The sequence below is a fragment of the Hirundo rustica genome, chromosome 2 (assembly GCF_015227805.2).
Source record: "Hirundo rustica isolate bHirRus1 chromosome 2, bHirRus1.pri.v3, whole genome shotgun sequence".
NCBI classification, from domain to species: Eukaryota; Metazoa; Chordata; class Aves; order Passeriformes; family Hirundinidae; genus Hirundo; species Hirundo rustica.
This window is the reverse complement of record NC_053451.1, coordinates 23,187,904-23,200,549: the sequence shown is the minus strand read 5'-3', so window position 1 is coordinate 23,200,549 and position 12,646 is coordinate 23,187,904.

The following is a 12,646-nucleotide window of genomic DNA, read 5'->3' as shown; positions in this document are numbered from 1 at the left end:
GACGTTTCTTACTTAAAAGAAAAAGTAAATGGGTACAGGTTGAATAAAGGGGTCTTCCTTCAATACTGGCACCCCCTCAAGCTGCTTTAGCCTGTGAGATCCACCAAGGGGTTTGGCTGCTTCACCCAGCAGACCAGGGAACACATACACACACAGAGATGAACATACAGTCCAAAACAAGTTTCTGGAACACCTCTGAGTTCCCTGAAAAAGAATGACTAACATAAATGTCCTCATTTAACAGGAACCCCTCTTAGAGACAAAGCTGAAAGACCCATGACACAAATTCATACCAATGACACCAAGATCCATGACACTAATCCAGACTCGGAATACTTGGTTTGATGTGTCAGTGTTTTGAAGTCTGTTGTTTAAATTCACGGGCAGTTCTCAACAGAGCAAAATGGTACTCTCTTTCTTTTCGGGTTGTAAAGTTAATGTAAACTGAGGTGTGTTCATAGAACCTCCTGGGAGACAGAGGAAGGGATGGCCTGGGTGGGGACGGTGTAATACCACTCAGCACATAAAATTCTTATTCCACCTTTGCAAGTACATTTCCACCCTGACAACTCTAGATCACTATTCTCACTCAACTTGCCAGTGTATTCCAATGCTGCCTATCTATGCAGTCTGCTGTGTGCTGTCTGTTTCTCATTTGCTCACTGTTCAGGCTTCATTTTCCTTTTTTTCAATTGCTAAAAGTTTTCCTGCTTGTACACTTCCTATCTCATATCTCTCTCCTGCCTTTTGTCCCGACCTACCCCTTTCACCTACAATGTCATAAACAATTTGGCGGCTCACGTTGGTAACTGTCTCCAGCCTCAGGTAGCAAGAGACACAGAAAAGTGCTTTTTTACTGAAGGCTCCCATTCATAACAGCAGTTGGTCCTGTTTAAATCAGGGAGCACTTGGGAGCTCTGACTCCTCCACTTCTAAGAGGCAGGACAATTAGAGAGTTCCTGAAGAAAAGAGGATGTTATGTTGCACTATCTCTGCTCCATTATTCAGATTGCTAAATTAGGATGTATCGAGTGTACATACTAATGTCTCCTATGTTTGATATCTGAGTATATAAAGAATAAGTCAATAATGGGCTAAATTTTAGGTGGTGTTGCTACTCCTACAGGAAATGTGAAATCATTCCCTGAAGATACTACTATGATGATTTGCAATCAGCTTTCCTAATAGCCCTTCTGAACGCTGGCCATGAGCTCAAAGTAACCGCTACGGACTTATCAGAAGAAACACAGGATAGTAAAGGCTTAACTGCTCTCTTTTCTTGACATCAACCAATACTGCATATGGCAAGTGAAACCATGACAACAAGCTTTAAAGCATTCCTAGAATCCCCCTGCAGTTCATCAGACCAGGATTTTGTTAACTTACATGGAGACACACAATTAAGCTTATATTGATTAAAGTACCCTAGAAACTCATCCTCGCAATTCCCACACTCACAGTCTGAATTATCAAGTCCAAGTTCAAATACTGCACTTCACACAGTGGATATCCTTCCACAGGCCCTTCAAAACCTCTCTCTTTCTCTAGATATATACACATCTGCACCAACATTCATATTCACTACTACTACCTTGTTTTATTACGTGACTCACCACTTCTGCTGCTTTGGAAATGGTTGTTTTCTGAGTTCCTTATTGGGTATATTAAAAGATTTGGGGAAAAAAAAAAAAAAAGACAAGGACAAAATGTCAGGCCAATGAAAAGAGCTCCACTCTTCAGAAGGAAGAGAGAAGATGGCTCTGCAATTTGTTCTGCTGGCACACAATGCTCTGGGCTGGTCACTGTGGTCACCTACTAGGTTTGTGGGTTTTTTCTGTCTGGCCAGCCCCTAGATGAGGCCATGCTGCCTGTATTACATCTCCTCTTCAGGCTTCGTGCTTGTAGCAGGTAAATGACCACCTTTGCAGTCCCAGGGCCAGTTCTCTCCTCCCTTACATGACAAAGGTTTGCTGAATCAAAGCCCGTATCCCTGTGCCCAAGGAGAGGTTTGGTGAGGGCTGGATGCTGCTGTGCTCTTGACTGCTGAAGAGCTTAGTGCCTTGTGCCCTGAGACACAGCAAGGAACTGGCAACACAGGAAGCCCCCAGCCCCACGGAGATCTCAATTCTCAGTCAAGCTGCCTCTTTTATATTCATCAAATTATTCAGGTGGGGCATTTTGATTGTGACTTCAGGTAGCCTTTTGCTTACAGGTATAGGAAATTTTCAACCTCTACCTTGCTCTCTTGCCTGTTTCTCATACCAAACATGGTACTTACAGAAAATTTAAGACTGTGCTGAAGGACACAGTGTATTTATCATTTTAAGTGCTAATGTATGATTAGAATGCTGTTGGTTGTGAGGTGGTGGAATAACAGGCTGTGCCTGATGAAATGTCTTATCACTTCATAGGTGCCAGTCATCACTTGGGGGTTCATGAGTTCACCCAGTTCCCAGCACACCAAGAAACTGCCTGCACTAAGCATGTTTGAATAGTTGGCAGAAAAAAGATCTGCAATGATAAATTGGGTAAATTGATATAGGGTATGTGGCCTTCAAGGCTGGGCAGCAAAGAGTAGGTCACCTCCAGGTAGCCCTAGTTAAAATGGTTATGTTCTACTTCAGTGCATTTTCTCACAGTCTAGACACTCACCCTTCCCACTTTGCTCCATTATATGTTTGGAACTTGTGTATTTTGTCTCTTTTTGCATCTTGTTCCTATCCATGTATATCCCACTGGACATCAAGTCCCTGATCTCTATCACTGCCTTATTTGCACAGTAAGCAGCATCCATCTCTGCCTGAGGGCATTCTTGTCATTCTGAACAGCTCTGATACATGTTGCAATCAGCTCCTGAACTTTCTGACATAAGACTTATTGAAGGTTTCAGTATCTTCATAATCAAAACTATATTGGATACTCGATCCATTTGGGATGTATGAGAAGATGAAGCTTCTTTTTTCTCCAGGCAGAAGAATGACTGTGAACACTGGTAAAGCTTGTGCCCCTTCTTTGCCTGCTCACAGTTTCTCTCTGGTTTCTGCCTGGAAATTAGTTCAGGAGCAACTCCATCGATATTTACTCCTACTTCTGTTGAATTGAGAGTACAGATTTTTTTGGTTCTCAAATTCCTCTGCCGGGCAGGCAGCGTATTACAGTATGGCAGGAGCTCCAAACATGGGCTTTTTTGTGGGGACTTTCTGCCTATCACTCCAGCCTATCGAGGTCTGCACAGCCCTCTGGGGTCTCGGCCACTCCTCCCAGCCTTGTGTCATCAGTGAACCTGTTGAGGAGGCCTCTGCCCCTTCACCCAAGTCATCGACAGAGAAGTCAAACAATACTGGGCCCAGTATTGGGGGACACCACTAGTGATCTCCAGTTAGACCCTGTGCCACTCATTACGACCCTCTGGGATCTGCTGTTCATCCAGTTCCATCCACCTCACTGTCCCCTCATCCACTGCACACTCCCTGAGTTTGCCTATGAGGATGCTGTGAGAGACAGTGTCAAAAGCCTTGCTGAAGTCAAGGTGGACAATATCCACTGCTCCCCCCTCCTCCACCCAGGTGATTGCTTCATTGTAGAACACAATCAGGTTGGTGAAGCACGATTTACTTTTAGTGAATCCATGCTGACTACTCCTGATCTTCTCATCCAAGTGAATAGAAATGTCTCCAGAGTGAGGCGCTCCATTACCTTGCCGGGGATCGAGGCACTGGTCCTTGGCTTCACGTACTTCAGTACAAGGTTTCTGCCTATTTGCCAATTTCTTCTCTTACTTGAGAAACACAGCTTATTGTAGGGCTTTTTCCTTCAAACAGAATTCCATCAAGCTCTGCTGGGCTGAGTGACAGAAGAAGTCTAATTCTTGGAGTAACTTATCCAGAAGATGTTATTTGTTTTGTTTCCAAAACATTAAATTTTTCTGCAGTTTTGTTAGAGAAAAGCCAAAATCACATGCATGCTCTTCCACTAGCAATTGTTTTGCCTGTAGATCTACTGAGGGCATCACTTGCCACTTGTTTAGCAAGTTTAACTGTAAATATATACATCCATCAATCAAAACATATTTCTCAGTAATCACTATATTCCCTGATATTTTAGCCTTTATATTTTCCTTGGCATTGCAGTTTGGCTTTCCCTGGCAGACTGATAGTTAGGCCACCATTTAGCTTAAATTTGGCTTGGCAAGTTTGCTATCCTCTCTTGCACGGCGCTGAGCACGTCTTCACACATTCCAACCACTGCCAAGTTATGCGTTTGCTGCTTTGTTTACTGTTCGTACAGAGAGTATTTTTCCTGAGACTACTGCTGAAATAATTTTTGCTTATCAGCTTATGTTAATGCCAGATATGACCAAAATACTGTTTTCTGAGTCACATCTTATTTCCTTTGAAAGAAAACATTTCTCTCATTTTCTTCTCTGCAGACCTTTTCTGGCAACAATTACTGTACTTGGCTAGTAAAAGAAGATTTCAGAATTTGCATTTCTTACTACCTACATGTGGTGAGAAGTGCCAAGACCGATATTTTGCCCATGGCTGTAATTGTGTACTTGTGCATTTACTTTAACATGTGTATTTAGGGCTCGGTTGTGCTATTTGCTTACTTGTCTCTGTGCCATCCTACAGAGCTTTAACTGGAAGCCTGATATCAACAGGCTTTGTGGAAAAGTAGGAGTTGGAAATGTTCAACTGGCTGACACTTTCCTTTCACCTTTCACCTAATATTTTTGTAGGTCTTCATAGGATAATGCCTCAGACAAAGTAAATTTGTTGACCTTGAAGCAGTCTGACATTCTACAAAGCAGTATAATCCTAGAGATTAAAAGTGTTGATGCAGTGATCTCTGGGGAGACAGTTTTCTTACTAAGATTTTCTTTGACTCAAAACCAAAGAAAACCTCAAAGCAAAGAAAACCCCATGAGCTGAAAGCCACAAATTCCCTATACCACAGAGTCTAAGCAAGCAACAAAGTCCCAAAGTCTCTCCTTATTTTTTATGTAAGTGTAGGGCAATGTGTTGAAACAAAATTAACACCTAACACTAAAGTCTTAAAATTTTATTTAAAACCCTTAAGTGCGTGATCAACTGTGGTTTTATCAGAGTTGAACTCACAGCATTTCCTTCGAAGTTTTGAATATGAGACCTATCACATCAGCATCACAGACCCAAAGTGCCCAACAGTTTGTGGCTTTGAGATGCTAGAAACTCTCTTCAAATTTGATTATTTCCAGTTGGACCAGCTCTCCTCTCCATGGGCTTACCTGCTCATGATTTTAATGTTTTCCTCTTGTTTGTTAATTTTTGTCACTATAAGGAGATTTGTGCAGCTTTCAATAACAGAGCTGGAAACAGTTCAAAGGAGTCATCTGAGAGAAGTCAGTCACACATTAGAAAGAATTTTCATTAAAAAATAAAGACACAGAGAACAAAGGCGAGCTCAAAGAGAGAATCCTGTCTTAGAAATCTGTGAAAAGGAAGAGAAATATGTAACAAAGAAACCTTGCTTACAACCCATCATTTTCAGAGGTAAATTCCAAATAAGTTTATGGGGAAACTGCTGATGAGTACTTTTTGTATGAATAAGCTGAAGAATTTTGTATGAATAAGCTGAAGAAGAACACTATCTCAGAACAGATATGACTGTGTAACTAGTATGAAGCTGTCTACTTTCCTGCAAGGCCAGAAGAAATATCAGCTTTATTATTTACAGTTCAGACTTATTTTCCAAATTTTGCTTTTGTCTAGTTCTCTGTCACCTCTAATGTCTGATGCTTTCCTTTGATCACTTTCAGCCTGACTCAGCATAACAAACACTAAAAAGACATCTCACTGCATATCTAACACCTGCCCTTATTCTCCTGTTTAATGTAACTCCCTATGAACTACTCCAGCAATGCCTAAGAGAGCTGTTCTGGGCTACAAATAATGTGTGTGGTCTCATTCCAACCCTACAGGAAATGCCATAAATGGGACAGGAATATGGTGAGATCTATCATGTAGAGTCAAAAAGAGCTGCTTCATTTATAGCAAGTGACAGATTTCTTAGAATGCTGCACCAAGGTTCCAAACAGTTACTGTGACTTTTACAGGCCAGACCTGCATGGCATAACTCAAATCTCTGCAGGATTTCACGGCTAGTCTTTTGTTTGTTCTAAATCCAGGACAGCAAAACCCCAGTGCATTTCTTCCATGTTTTGCAAAGTCACCTAAAAAAGTCTAGATACCTAATACCTCTCATTCATCGAATGACAGTGACATCAGGGATTAAAGAAGAAAGAACTGTCATCTAAGCAAAGGATTATTCTGCTTAGAACATCTCCATAAGCACTCAGATGGCACCTCCAACAGAGGCACCAACAGTGTCCCTCTCCTCCATGAGGTTCCTTTAGGAGGAACAGAACCAGTATTTCAGCATCTCTGGCTTGAACTGGCCAATAAATTCTAAAGGGGAAGGAAGGACAACATCATAAATACATAGACATCATAGTTTCCTCAGGTTTGTCTCACTGAGCAACTAGATTAAATAAGCCCCAAATCAAAAACATCTCAAACAAATGCAACAAACTAAGATTTTAAGAAACACCTATATTTGTGACTTTTTGGAACATATCTTGAGACAGTGTCTCAGGTGAAATAAGTAACTGAATCTTCATGAAATTTCACAACACTCATCTGAGAGTCCATGTTCAATTTGCAGTTTTGGTGTTTCTATTTCACAAATAATTCTGTGGCAGAATAAAGCAAGTCCCACAGAAATGGTGTCTTTCTCTCTAACACTCCGTTAGAGCTCTTGAGTAGGTGACACATCTTCCTGAAGATGGCTTGGTGAGGGACAATGTAGGGCTGAAAGGACAAATATTCATCCACCCAGAACAAAGCATGCTGAGACTGAGATTTTTTTCTGTCCATCAGCTCAGTGCTCCTCTACTACAGACTGGCTACCTCCCATCTCCTCACCAGTGGATGTGGACAACTACCAGCAATTATCTCTATTCATGTCCTTTGTAAAAAATGTCACCTGGCCCACCCAAAAACTCCTTCCTTCCCTGTCTTGTAGGTAATGGTTTCTAAAAGTTCTAGAGGTGCTGTTCACTCCTCTTAGGACACCCCCAGCTATTTACAGCTTCAACACACAATGCCAGTTAAGGCTGAACATTGCCAAGTGAAGAACAATTATTTCTTGCATTTTCTACAGGTGTCCCAATTTACTATGCCCCAGAATAGGAAACCCACAGGAACCATCATCTTTGTCTGAAATTCAACTTCCCGAATCTTCTTTTTCAGTGTCTTTCTTTGTCCACTTCTCACTGCTTCAGCTAACCCTCATAATTATTCATTAGGCTGGGAGCTTGAAATCACTGACATCTTGTTGAAAATACACCTTTCCAATGAGAAGACAAACTTGACTCCTATAATTTCTAGAAATTCTATCAGTAAACCTAAAAATTACCTGCAATAGAGGAAAAAACTAAGCTGAACATATGATGTAGCCACTGAAAAATCAGGGGGCGGGGAGGGGAATCCCTACTGTCTTTATCTGTAAACCAGAATCTTTGCATCTTTGCATTATGTATGACACCACCATGGCAATTTTTTCTAGTGGTCCATCAGCTGATCTCTGTTTCCTGGAAAGCCTGTTGAACACCAACAATGTCCATGGATCAAGACGCTATCAGCTGCCTGCTGGCATCTCCTGGGGTGAAGATGACCCAGGGCAGGGAGCGTAACAGAAGCAGAGAGCGCAGAGTGTACAATGCAAACATTTTACTGCAAATTAAGCTCTTATTTCTCATTGTGTAAACGCTGGATGCAGAGAGTTTAAACTCTAAACTGAGCACCTGGCAGAGCAGAGCCGACAGCATCCAGGCCATGTTAAACTGAGTGTCAGAGGCTGTAGCTGCCTACCCTAACGTGTCCCTCTGCCTCACATTTCCAATTAGCTGGTTTAAGGCTTCCAGATGCACCCAGCTGGGTGTGGAATGGGGATGCGGACAGATTTAAGGTCCCACAATGATGGCCTAAAGTGCCTCTGAAGTGAGTAGCTGGTTTATTTATTGCGGTGAAAGAGAGAGAACAGGGAGGGAAGAATCAGTGCAGGGACATTCAGGAGCTGGGAGAGGGAAGCAAGGAGACGCAGAAGAGGATCAGCGAGTTTGTCACCGGGATGACGCCACTCCTGACGGCTCACAGAGGCGGCTGAAGGTAAAGCACACTTATCTGCTTTAAAACACGTCTGGCGTCCTCTCCGCACGCTTCCTTGTGCTCCCGGCAGAGGACAGCCCTGGCTGCTCCAGCCTCCCCCTCAACCCCCGGCGGGTGTGCAGGGAAATCCCCGAGCGGGGCCCACGCCGTCCGTCCCTCACAGCGCCGACACAGCTGCGCCGGTGCCGCTCTGCAGCGGCTCCAGCGGAACGGAGAAGCTGCTCCAGAACCTGGGACACACTCCCCGTGCCCGACCGCTTCCCGCTGCAGCCTGAGCCAGTTCACTGCCTCACCTCCCAGCTCTGCGCTGGGACACGGGGGTGCCTCCGCCGGCAGCATCGTGCTACGGACACCGCGGGTGGCATCCTCCTTATCTGTGGATGGGGAAGCACCTCCCAGAACTCCAAGACCTTTAGTGAACCCGAGCAGTCCCAGCACCGCGCAGACAGCATGGCTCTACACCGCTGCTGCTGTTGTTTTGCGTGGAAGCAAAGCTCAAAACGCAAATCAAGGCTGGCTGGTTGAATGGGTCACTTCAGCACAAGACAAAAGGGATCTGTTTGGAAAAGAAACTGCTGCTACAGCCGCAGAAAGCATTCGGAAAGCAGACGTGATTTGTGGGCAAGAACTCCACCCCTTTCTTAATCAAAGCAATTTTATGAGGGCTGGAGAAATGACTTAAGTCACTGGGACCAGAGAATCACCCACGCAAGCAGTTTGTTTAAATTAGGGAATTAGCAGTGGGTAAGGGAGCACTGTCCAGTGCAGGGCTGAGACCCAGGAAGGATTTGGAAAGGCTGTGGAACCAGCTCCCTAAATCACCAGCGTGCAGAGGGGCTCTGGCAGAGTTGAGGCACCACAGAAGATTAGCACCCACTTTTGCTCTCATCCAGCCAGTGCTCCAAAACCCACCAGCTCGGTGATCAACTGCTGGATTCAGTCAACCATGGAATCAACATCAGTGCAAACACTTCAGATGGCCACCTTTGGTGCTCTCATGTGTGTTTGTCACAGGCAAATCCTCCGAAAATGAGAAAGGTTCTCAGGGAATTCACATGGAAATCATTTAATGTAAAAAGATGTTGTCACGGTCACTCAGCCAACAGTGTCAGCTGCCTGGCTCTCTAGAGAAATTTCCCAAAAAATCCAGTCACCTGAAGGTGCAAGCTGTACTTGGCCTCAGAGGATGAAAAAAGCCCCAAATTCACTGCAGTGCTGACTCTGTAGTTCAGTCCAAGAGTACAAATACTGATGGCACGTGGTGGTCAGACACTGCTGGGACAGGCTCTCATCACACTTACACAGAGCAAAGGACATTTTATACTAACATAGCCAATGCAACTCCCTATGGCTGAGCTTCCAGGGACAAGGAAGATATAAAAAATATAATATTCTAAAACACTTTAATGTAAGAGAGACTTTAAAAGAGACACATGAAAGATGTGAGAAAGGTGGGGGGAACAAAAGACTATTAAAAAAATCCCTAACTTTTTAAAAAGAGGATTCTGATTAAGTAACAATTCTCCTTAAACAAAAGGTTCCAGCTTTCTTGAAGATTTCCAATCTTCACCTCAGGAAACCCAATGTGAAAGAGATGCCTGGATCCCCTACAAAAATCAGCCATCACCTTTACCCTTGTCTATACACAGAAACCATGGAGCAGAGACATCTGACACTCATGGCTCTAACCTGTGGAATAAATAAAACACTGTCCCAGTGGCTATTTTAAAAAGAGGTAAATTTAGAAGGAAGGAGGAGACAAAGGAGCAGATATATCATTACTTTGAGGGTTTTTTTCAGAGCTTATTGCTTTGTACAAAGACTTGGCACGTATCAGTAGGCAGACAAGTGTTTTAAGTGTTAATTTTGCATATGGCTGTTATTGCCATAATTCAGACACTTATGCAATCTTCCATTTATGGAGGATCCACTCTCCCACTGCCATATATCTGAACCGTGACCTGAACAAAGGCTTCACTTGGCCCTCTGTTGTCCTGAAAGCCACAGTTTAAAAACATAGGGCAATATTCTACAGCAATAGGGAAGTTAAGAGCAAGCGTGCACACTTTTGATCCTTTCCTATTCAAAACCAGTTTATAAAGTTCTATAACACCAACTCTAGCTATTCCTGAGGAAATGAGAAAAAAAAGCAGCTTCAAGATGTTATCCTCTCAGCTGAGACACACAATCCACTCTAGCAGGAAGTACACACAAATAGGGGTGGATAGTCAGTCTGAGATGTACAGATAACAAGCTGCTGACATTTCAGAATTTTCCTTTGAATAACAGGTGCTGGCTGAGTACACACAATGCTAGAAAGTGGGAAAGAGCTTTTCAGAAGTCATTGCCATAAATCACAGAACAACACTGCAAGAGACTGACAGCAAGCTGGTACATAACTTGGTGCCAGCCCTACATGGCAAAAATCAGGACAAAACCCCAATCAAAATCCAAACACCTTTCTCGAAAATACTTCAGAGCATTTTAGATTAGGAGAGAGGAAGCATTCATTATCACCATAGCAAAAAGACTGCAACAGACTTGCTCTGAGAAAAGGCTCACCAGGCCAGCATGATCCAGAAGGAAAACCAGATAAAGACACGTATTCTGGCATGACAAGATTTAGAAGGGCCTCTTGGGTTGTCCCAGACTCTCCTATCATTTGCACCCCAAATATATCATTACTTTTGTATGTGGAAAACTGTCCTCTTTAAACAGCAAGCCAGTATTTGGTGCCTGCTCTGTACTGCTTTTTATTGTCTTTTTTATTTAAGTAAGGAAATGGGATTGACTATTCTGTTTTCAGCTATCACTAATACCAGCAGGAGCTGTCCTTACAGACACAGTGATAAATAATAAATAATAAACCCCCTCTTTGCAGCTTCATTCATCAGTCCCTTCTCAGAACTGCTGGAGCATGGGGAAAGAATGGGGAAGACATCCATTCGAAGAAAAAAAAAATAAGAGGCTGCTACCTACACAAAAAACTTTATTGATCTGTGAAGCTTTCTGCTAGTCCTGCTTTCCTAGAGGTTTCAGAGTTGGCAGGAAAACAAACACAAGCCTGTGAGGAAGAAACGACATCATACAGTGGCATGTTTGAAATGAAGCTTGCTGACCTCAGATTTTGGGGGACAGAACCTTTAGGTGCTTCTCGTAAGTACAAGAGGATGATTCACCCACTTAAGTCACCACCGTGACAGAGCTGTGAGTGGTGCAGGAGCAGCAGCTGGACTTTGCTACCCTGACTACACAATACCACACGGGGAGTTCATGCTGGAGTCCTGGGACCTTGCTCCCATGTACTGCCAAGAGTCCTCAAGAGTTCTTCTGCTCTATTCCAGATTCCTCCTTGTTTCTCCTTTTCCTTTGACATCCCTTCTATGCACTTTCACCAGCCCAAACAACAGTGTTAGAGGTGTGGGCCATTTTCCCTGTGCACACAGACACACAATAGCCCCTTTTTTCACCTGTTTTCATCTGACTGTATCTACCCCATCCCTACCTTCAGCACTGAACCACTACCAACAAACATATTCCATGGTCAGACCACGAAACACTAAGTACAAATACAGCCTGGTGTATTTTTATCCTCCTGAGTTGAAGCCTTTCTTGCCGTTTTGACCAAGGGTGTCCGCATCTGCACATGTGTATGTGACCACAAACATACACACAAGCCTCAAGTTCCTCTTGAATGCAGCCTCTGAACAAGGCATGAGGCTCTGTCAGTGTGAAGGGTCTGTGTCACACACTCTGGGTCTCTCATTGTTAGTTAGTGCGCTTAATCACCTCTTTTACAGAATTACTCCATCCTCAGTATCTCCTCTGTTGTTCTGCCCTGCAATGCCATTTACTGGATCCAAGCCAGCAGTCCAAGAACTCTTCTTGCTCCCTTTTGCTCACCTTGAGCAAGACACACTCAAAGCAAGATAGCGATACACAGATCCACCACCCCAGAGAGGGCCAGTCCTCTTTCTGGGCAAGATGTGCCTCACCAAGATCCACTCTGATGAAGAAAACTTTACACGAGGACAAAACAGAAAATAATCCCCACCAAATCTGAAAGGCAACCCTCATTTTAGTTAAAATGATCCAAATCAAGGCTCAATTAAAGCCTCTTTTCTTCATTTCTGGGCAGAGAAAACCAGAAACATTTGTCTCAGGCACAGACAAAAGCAGGCAGTCTTAGTTTTGCTGGTATTTAAAACGATGAAGAAAGAACTGACAGCACCTCTAACATCCCCTTTTCTCCCTGTAACAATTCTTTTGGAAGCAAGAAAGCCAACATTTGAAAACTGAGATTTACACTTCAGAAAAGTAAGTGTCCCATACAAGAGGAGAGTGAGGGCACAGGATTTCCACTGCTCAGATTAAAATCACACAATACAATTATTCTGCCAGATCCTGAAAAAAAAAAAAGAAGAACAAAAAACCACCAT